General features: G+C 34.5%; 1 long non-coding RNA gene across 1 annotated transcript in view; it reads left to right on the forward strand.

Moving 5' to 3' along the window:
- Window positions 1–6,400, forward strand: part of LOC135970991 (uncharacterized) — a 95,758-nt gene extending 89,358 nt beyond the window's left edge. The window contains exon 3 of the long non-coding RNA XR_010586975.2: window positions 2,704–6,400. This is a non-coding gene — a long non-coding RNA (uncharacterized lncRNA). The remainder of the gene's footprint in view (window positions 1–2,703) is intronic.
- Window positions 6,401–9,975: the final 3,575 nt, after the last annotated feature.

The raw sequence follows: 9,975 nt of genomic DNA on the forward strand, positions 1-9,975 counted from the left end.
TAAAGAGTGTGGCAGAAAAAGGATGTTTCTTCCAAGTAGAAGGACACTACATAAATGAACCCATACACATCAGAGGGAACATGTCATATCATTCCTTTTCAAATAATAAACAGCGAATTGTTAGAAAACTTACACGTCAAGTGTACAAACAATTGGGCAAAAACTAGAGTCTCAGAGAGTAAAAGAAATTACCTGGATCAAAAAGAATTCAGACTGGGGCATGTACGAGTTTTAATGACAATGACATAATAATCGTTGCTGATAGTAGCTTCAATCATTAGATGCTATTTTTCTTCATCTAAACAACATAGCATAGTGTTTAAGTGGGTAGACTTTAAACCCAGGTCATCCGGGCTTGAATTCTAGCAGAGCCATCTTACAGCCATGTGTCCTTAGGTCATTTACTTATTCTCCCTAGTACTCAGTTTTCCCATATTTAAATAAGGGGTTGTAATACTACTTAACTCACAAATGTTATGAAGTTAAATGAGTTATTTAAAAGTATTTAGGACTAAGTCTTGCACAAAGAAAGTGCTTTTTAAATGCTTGTTAGGGTAATATCATAATATCAATATATTTATAATGTTTACTGGGCAACTGCGTTCAAAGATACTGTACTGCAACATTGTCCCTGCCTACAAATGATGTTTAGTCAGGAAAACCTTATAGCATTCAGATATGAGAAGAAGGATGCTAAATATATGCTCTTGGAGATAGTGATTTGTAAAATTTTAAAGTTGTTTAATTTTATTTTAACTAGAAAACTTGAAATGGTTACTTTTTATTGTTAACTCCCTAAGAGTATATACTTCCCTTTACATATATGTATATGTGTGTGTGTGTGTGTGTGTGTGTGTGTGTGTATAATATGTACATATAAATCACAGGACATAACAAAGAATTAGACACAAAGGTGGGGCCATCAGTACTTGTTTTTAAAAATGAATTAACATTTACTCAGGTAGATATCAAGCTACTTCCTTTTGTCTTGTAATTGGACTAAATGTAGCCCTTGGTTATATAGACATGGCCTTTGAGTTTCAAATATCGTCATTTGTTGAACGGTTCATGTAAAACTCTCACTATAGTTTATTGTATAGGGGATTTATTAAAAACTAAAACCAAAATGCTTTATTTGTACTAGCTATTAATAGAGTAAAATATAAATTTATTAATGTCATATTTAAATAATCCATGTTTTTAAAATAATATTTTAAGAATTATAATTCTATCGGGTGCAGTGGCTCACGCCTGTAATCCAACACTTTGGGATGCTGAGGTAGGTGGATCACCTGAGGTCAGGAGTTCAAGACCAGCCTGACCAACATGGTGAAACCCCATCTCTACTAAAAATACAAAAATTACCTGGGTGTGGTGGTATGTGCCTGTAATTCCAGCTACTGGGGAGGCTAAGTCAGGAGAATCACTTGAACTCAGGAGGTTGAGGTTGCAGTGAGCTGAGATTACACCACTGCCCTCCAGCCTGGGTGACAGAGTGAGACTCTGTCTCAAAATATATAATTCTATCAGGCTTCAATATAAGCAATTGAGTATTCACCTAACAGCAGTAAAATTAAAAGGGAAAATTTCCAAAATTATTTCAAAAGACAGACAAAATAAATTTAAAATGGAAGCAATTTACTCTTAAGGCTCACATTTAAATATCCTGCATTTGTAAAATATTTGAATTGGAATTCTATCAAGCTATATCTGAATAATGGTCTAATCACTTAATAGTAATGAAACTAAAAGAAAAACACAACATTTCTTTAGAAAAGAAACAATAGAATTTTGCTGTGCTTCAGAATCTTCCAAAGTAGGCTCATTGAAGGGCTGGATTCTTCTACAGAGTGGGGGAATGGGGGAATACTCAGTGCTTGGGTATGAAGACATTTCTTTTTGCTAATGGAAAATATGTTAGGCCAGGAGTATCTCTCAATGATGAGTCTTCTTTGGGATGCCCGTGTTATCTTGAGTAGAATGGAGAGGTAGAAAAAAAAGTTCTCTTCCTATGAACTGCCCCCTGGAGCTCTTCTTTCCCATGTGACTTCTGACTGCGGGAGGAGGCCGAGGAAGAAAGATTGGACCTGAATTAGGTGTACATAAGTTGTTGAGATCATCCTTTGGGTCATTTCTACTGGATTCAACGTTTGAAGATGCCCAATCTTAAGGGTTAACAAAAGACAGTAAATTTTGGTTTCTGCTGGTCTAAAGAGAGCATGCCAAGCTAGACAGCAGGATAAATTGCATAAGGCTTCTGTGGAGAAATTGTTGGAAAATATAGTAACTTGATGGAGGAACCATTTTCCTATGATTCTAGATCCATTGAGGTAACATTTTGGATACATTCAAACACTCAGTCCTTCAACTATCACAACTTAACGCTACTGCTTTCTTGGTGGACTGATAATCCAGAATATAACGTGGTGGTCCTCTCCGACTTTTGATATATGCCTTGTTTTAAGCATCAGGGATAAAAGGAGCTCTTTGAAATTTAAGGAATTAAATGTAAGCTCTACCCCATTGAATTTTTTTCTGTCATTTGTATTTTCTTTTCTTAATTTATTGAGTTTTCTCTTGGCCAGTAGAGTTTTTGATCAATTAATGTGAACAATTACTTTTTCCCCATGGGAAACCATTTGCCTTTAATAAGAGCAACTGCTTTTTAATTCTTCTGTTAAAATGTTTGCTTGTTTTCTATAGGTGTGCATCATTTCACAATTATTGGCAGTGGTTCAATGGTTTCATCTGCTTTGAACAGTTTCTTCTCTATCATTAAGAGGTAAGTTCTCAATTTATTGAATATTGCCATGTATGTTATTTACTTTGTTTTCTCAGTGAAGGCCAATAATGTCTTTAAGTTTTTTGGTGAAGATTTCGAATATCACTTTCAAACTGTGCACTTTCTATCTTCAATGAAGTCAGTTTAAAAATTTTTTAAATCTTGGTTTGGAGAATTTAAATTTGATCTGTAAATTTATTATATATAATAGAAACATGCTTGAGAAGGTGAATATTATAAAATAATAATTTTAATAATTGCTGATTTTTCAAAGAAAATCTCTGGAGTATATAGAGCTTTTCTAAACCAGTCTTATATTTTTCCCCTGAAGACCTGTTATGAATATGTAGCTGGAGAAACTTTCCCAAATGTAGACAAGGTTGGAATACTTTTCCAATGTCTGCTGTTGTAAACGTTGTCCATGTTTAATAATATTAATATGTTATGATATAAACATTGTCTATGTCTAATGATATTAAAATGTTACTAATATCACTGTGAACATTCAATATGCAACTTTATCTTTCTATCTTTGGCACCTGAGGAAACAAGTAGGTTTCCTTTCTTGGTGTGTGTAATGTGACATATACCTGCCATTGGACTATTGTCACAAAGTTACCAACTTAAGCCAATGGTTTTCCCTTCCTCTTGCAAAGTAGTTGATTATTAGGGAATTGATGTCAAATGACTTAAGTTTAAAGCTTTGTGGAATAGCTCTGTGTGTTTGTGTGTGTTTGTGTGTGGTGTATATTTGGGGAAATGCTTATTAATATCTCTGTTATTGATCTTACTGTCAATTGATGTGCTTACTCAACTGAATAGTGGCAATCTTATTATCTATTGCTACATGTGCTGTGAGTATGCAAACAGTCGTTTATCAAAGCCTGGCTTGTCATAAGATTAACTTTTTGTTTCTATTCAAATATAAAGATGGCAACAATGAAACTCTCTCGTAAGATGATCTTATTTTCTACTGTATTTCATTATGGTAAAGAAAAATTTTAAAGGCATTTTTCAAAAGACTATAATATATTTCACCTAAATAAATCCCTGTCTTTAAAAACATGTATATATAGCATATGTATTTGTGTATAAGCAGAAGTTTTGTTTATGTCTGTGTATACAATACACTTACCTCTTTTCATTACAGGATAGAATGCAAATCTAGGAAATCCTCTCAAAGGGGATTATCTTTTAACGTATTTGAGTCAATTTTAGAAAAGCAAACCACAAAACTTGATTAAATTACCAACTTTATTTGATTTTGTTTATTTTTAATGAATTCTTTTGTGATTTTTGTCTGGATAAAATTCAGGCTGCATACTGTACCTTTTGGAACATACCCATCAACAAATTGCAAACTTCTGCAACTTCCACATTTTTGAATTATCCTTTTGTTAAACTTTTTACAAAATCACCAAAAGAATCAAGAAAATATCATTTAGCAGGACTTCGTATAACTTTTATACTTATGTTTGTTATAAGATCTGGGAACACTGATTTCCAGTATAAACCCAAGTATTTTTATTAAAAACTTGTGTTTCTGTTGTTAGTTTGAGAGCATCAAGTATCCTACCTATTTTTTCAGTCCCTGGAATGAAACATATGAGTAAAAGAAGAATGAATTCTAGATTTTCATAAAGTCATAGTAATAGAAAGGCTTTTTAGTGTCCCTGATCTCATCATCATAAGTTATCGATTGGTGAATAGTATTTTATATTCAACATGTACCTTCATGTACAAGATGGCCCTTATAAATAACATATAAGATATGAAAAAAGATACCCAGAATATGTCTATGTTACTGATGAAAAAGTTAATGTATGTCATAATCAGACTAGAATTCAGATATTCTCAGCTGTGTTTCACTGTACTTTTCATTGTATTGCCTCTTGATTAGAGATCTGCTGTCGCTTATAATCATATGGACCACTAATCTCTATAATATCTTCAGAGAGAGATGTTGTTGAAATTCTGTTTAGGATCTATTCCAGTGTATAATCATCCTCATTGATCAACAATTTAACCTAAAATTTAACCAAGTTACTTGACCAAAATTTAAGTTCATTTCTCCATAAAAGAACTCATGCATTACAACAGAAAGTAAGTTATACTTTTCACAGAATACTCTATATATACTTAAAGCATTTAAAAATAATTTCCTCTTTCCAAATGTCTTTAATTTTTTAAAAATAAAACATACATTACTTTCTTGTAGTAATTTTTATTCCATTAGAACTTGTGTTTCTCCATTCTCCTCTGCCCTCGATATTTGTATCTCCACTTGATTTTACTCACTTCTTTCAAATTCTGTTTCCCACTATTACATATTCAAAATCTTAATTGACTTTCTACAGCATGGAAAAATACATCCTTAGCCTGGCATCCAAAACCTTAAGTGATACAATCCAACCTACAATTGCAACCTTAAGTTTTTCAACTCGTATGTATGTCTTATACATAATTGAGCTTCAGCCTGAACTAGGATGGACTTAAGAAGTTGTGACCTTAATATTTGAGATGTTGATATTGAATAAGTATGCCCAAAGGTCCATGGACTCCAGTCATTATTGAGGCACTCTTTGTATTGTAAGAATTACAAGCTGATGTGAATGTGAAAACAGCACTCAAATTATAGTGTACCCACTATACACAAGTCTTGTGGAAGGAGTTTCAAACATTTTGGTCTCAGGACTTCTTTACACTCTTAAAAATTATTGAGCCCTCCAAGGAGCTTTTGTTTAAGTGCGTTATATCTATAGATATTTACTCTATTAGGTTATATCACAAGTAAAACTGTGAAGAGGAAATACTGCTAATGCTGACATTTGCAGTTATTGGTGCAGTGGCTCATGTCTGTAATCCCAGCACTTTGGGAGGCTGAGACGGAAGGATTGCTTGAGTCCAGGAGTTCGAGACCAGCCTGGACAACATGGTGAAACCCCATCTCTACTAAAAATAACACAAATTAGCTGGGCATGGTGGCATGTGCCTGTAGTCCCAGCTACTTGGCCTGAGGCAGGAGAATCCCTGGAACCCAGGAGATGGAGGCTACAGTGAGTCGAGATAGCACCACTGCACTCCAGCTTGGGTAATAGAGCAAGACCCTATCTCAAAAAAAAAAAAAAAAAAAAAAAAAAAAAAACAACCAAACAAAAACAAAAACAAAAACAAAAAACAAACAAAAACTCTTAATAAGAGAAAGGCAATTTTGAAATAAATAAATTATTGAGGCCTCCAAGGAGCTTTCGTTGAAGTAGGTTATATCTATAGATATTTACTCTATTAGAACGCGGTGGCTCACGCCTGTAATCCCAGCACTTTGGGAGGCCGAGACGGGCGGATCACGAGGTCAGGAGATCGAGACCATCCTGGCTAACCCGGTGAAACCCCGTCTCTACTAAAAAATACAAAAAAACTAGCCGGGCGAGGTGGCGGGCGCCTGTAGTCCCAGCTACTCCGGAGGCTGAGGCAGGAGAATGGCGTGAACCCGGGAGACCCGGGAGGCGGAGCTTGCCGTGAGCTGAGATCCGGCCACTGCACTCCAGCCTGGGTGACAGAGCAAGACTCCGTCTCAAAAAAAAAAAAAAAAAAAAAAAAAGAAATTAAAACCAAGAACTATTAATTTATTTAGAGTATTTTATCTATTTAAACTACTAATTAATTTAAATCAAAAGTAATAAACTCATTATATGTTAACATGAGTGCATAATTTCATCAAAATTAAACATTTTCTTAGTCTGGGCACAGTGGCTTACACCTGTAATCCCAGCATCTTGAGAGGCTGAGGCAGGCAGATCACTTGAGGTCAGGAGTTAGAGACTAATCTGGCCAACATGGTGAAACCCATCTCTACTAAAAATATAAAAATTTAGCCAGGCGTGGTGGCAGGCTCCTGTAATCCCAGCTATTCAGGAGGCTGAGGCAGGAGAATCACTTGAACCTGGGAGTCAGAGGTTGCAGTGAGCTGAGATCATGCCACTGCACTCCAGCCTGGGTGACAGATTGAGACCCTGCCTCAAAAAAAATAATAAATAAACACATACATACATTTTCTTAAAATATTTGTGAGGAAAGTGAATTTTTTTTTTTTTTTTTCAAATCTCTTCAGTATTTTGCTTAACAGAATATAGCTGAATCCTCATAGCTATTTCTGTATCCAGTTCATCACATAGCCTTTGGAAAAACTCCACTATGTATTTGTGAAAGAAGGAGAATGTAAAAAGCAAATAACTTCTGAATATTACAATGAATATGGTTTTGAGTTTGTGGACCCCCTTAAAATATCTCAGGCACCTCCTGGAAAAAATGTAAATCAGATAAAATGTAAACGTGATAAGACATATAGGCGGTAAGTGTTTTAAGAAAGTTTAGTCTACTCGGACAGTATGTGCTCTCATGGGCTTATCCATATAGGCAAATGCTTTATATTTTCCTTTGAAATCATCTGTTTTTTTGGTTCATTGTTTCAGCTTTAGTTTGTTATGAAAACAGACACATGGTTGATAGGTTCTGTGCATTAGAGAATCAGGTCCTTGGAACACACCTTAAGAACCACTCACATAGAGGTTAAGAGCTTAGGCTTTGATGCCCACTGCCTGTTTGTGTAGATCAGCTTCTCCACTCCTAGTTCTGTAATATTGGACAGGTTATTAGATTTCTTATGCTACGGTGTTTCCTCCTCCAAAATGGAATTAACAATAATATATCTCGAGCTGTGTTTTGAGGGTTAAATAAATTAATACATGATTTGCAATTATATCCATTCTTAGCACTAGAAATAGTCAATTTTATGGCAAGGTCAATACATTTTTTTTCTATCTGGGGTTCCTCTCTCCATCCCTGGTATTCAGTGTCTTATCCAAATTAATATTTATTTGTCTTAAAGATAGAAAAGTAGGGAATACCTTTTATGTTGATCAAGTCAACATTTAGTGTTAATCCTTTGATATTTAGTTATCAAATAATTCAGATATAGCTGTATTACCACAGGGATTTCAATATGTACCTGAAAGAAGTAAGAGCAAGCTCTAAACATTTTCATAAATCTACAAAGTCTTATTCATTGCATTCATTTGCATCAATTTTCCTTTTTTTTCAGCAATCTGTCATGCTTAATTTAGTCCTTCCTTTCTCACTACATTAAGAGAACATAAACAGGCCGGGCACGGTGGCTCAAGCCTGTAATCCCAGCACTTTGGGAGGCCGAGACAGGCGGATCACAAGGTCAGGAGATCAAGACCATCCTGGCTAACATGGTGAAACCCTGTCTCTACTAAAAAATACAAAAAACTAGCCGGGTGAGGTGGCGGGCGCCTGTAGTCCCAGCTACTCGGGAGGCTGAGGCAGGAGAATGGCGGGAACCCGGGAGGCGGAGCTTGCAGTGAGCTGAGATCCGGCCACTGCACTCCAGCCTGGGCGACAGAGCGAGACTCCGTCTCAAAAAAAAAAAAAAAAAAAAAAAAAAAGAGAGAACATAAACAAGTCTAGAATTCATTCATTCATTCATTCATTCATTCATTCATTCATTCATTCATTCATCGTGTACCTGTTGTGAAATGCCAAGCATTCTGCTAAGCTCTGTTACGGAATCTTAAAATCTTGTGGCAAAAGACACATATTAAACCAATGAGCAACAAAACAAGTGTATAGATTTATAATGTGAGAAGATTTTGAAATGGTCTTTCTTGTTGCTTTTTCATGCTTTCAATATTATCTTTATGACATATTAAATGTTTAAGCTTTTATTAAAATTGACTTTGTTATATTCACTTTGTTATATGTAAAATAATCGGTAAGAAATGATTGGGCAGAAAGGGAAACCATGAAAAGAGCATTAGTTGATCTAGCTTCTGGTTTCAACTTTGACACTAACTAACAATATGATTTGAATAAGATATGAACACTTTACTCTCATTTTTCTCAAATACAAAAGTAGGCAGTCATCTAAAATCTCTCCCAGAGATTTCTCAAATACAAAAGTAGGCAGTCATCTAAAATCTCTCCCAGAGCTATTATATTTGTTATTTTAGGACTAAGTATATCTTTACACCAATTTTACCATGTTGTTTGAGTGAGGTATTATTCTATTGTAGCATTTTAATTTCACAATTGTAATTACTTTTTTCAGTCTATCAATCCATGGGATTGCGAGCATCTTGAAGTTGGTTTCTGAATCGTCTTCGTTTTTATGTACCCAGAATGCTCAGTGCAAATTTTGTTGAATGTTGAATGTACTTTTAAACTGTATTTGTGATGGCAAGTAAAAGACTTTTCATTAAGTTTCCTGGAATGACCAACGGAAACAGGTCTGAACCTACGTTTCTGAGTACATTGAAAAGAATAGTAAGTGTTTCATAAAGGTTAAATTTTAAGGAACAAGGGCTCTACTTGGTTGGACTTTTCACCTATGAAACTGTGTTCACGAGTCTTTAATTTTATTGTGTCCAGCAGATGGCACTAGTGCCTCAACTAAAACTCCAGTTTGAAGAAAATGTAAGATAATGCATACCTTAAAACTAAGCTGATGTTATAAAAATCCAAGAGAATATCACACACATATTCAGATCTGTATAGTTAAATGAAACATGAAATTGCTGAATAAGTATTTATCTTTAAAAAAATTCTCTGAATTTTATGTTTTAATTCATCGCAATTACTCTAGAAAAATAAAAGACTACAAAGGGGAGAAAACAAACACAAACTGGGGAAATATTCCAGAAGAAAAAGTTCCTCCAAGGTCAGGACATGCTCCAAGATGCTTTTTGGCCATATCTTCTCTGCAAAATTTATGAAAAATAATCACAAAAAGGAATAAAAACTATTCAATTTCTTCTTTTTCTAAGCTGTCTCTTGTCTTCGTTGTATTTTAGTACCCTACCAATTGTATACAATTATGAAAGAGACATGCATGAGATACTGTTGAAAATTATAGAATAAAAGCAAGAATAGGCCAATACTTCTAAAGCTTAACTTGAAAAAATTATTGTTTTTCAGAAAGATTTTTTGGCATTGAAAGCCTTGATTCATAATAACATCCTCCTTCTTGAATATTGTTATGTTCTTTTCCCAATCAAGCAATCAACAGTTTTCCTTTTCTTTTAAAATCTGAAATGAACAAATGTTTACTCACAAAAACTTAAAATGTCATTTTTTTATTAGTAAAAATCTTTACTGCCTTTCTTATTATATGC

This window comes from Macaca fascicularis, chromosome 5 (assembly GCF_037993035.2).
Source record: "Macaca fascicularis isolate 582-1 chromosome 5, T2T-MFA8v1.1".
NCBI lineage: Eukaryota > Metazoa > Chordata > Mammalia > Primates > Cercopithecidae > Macaca > Macaca fascicularis.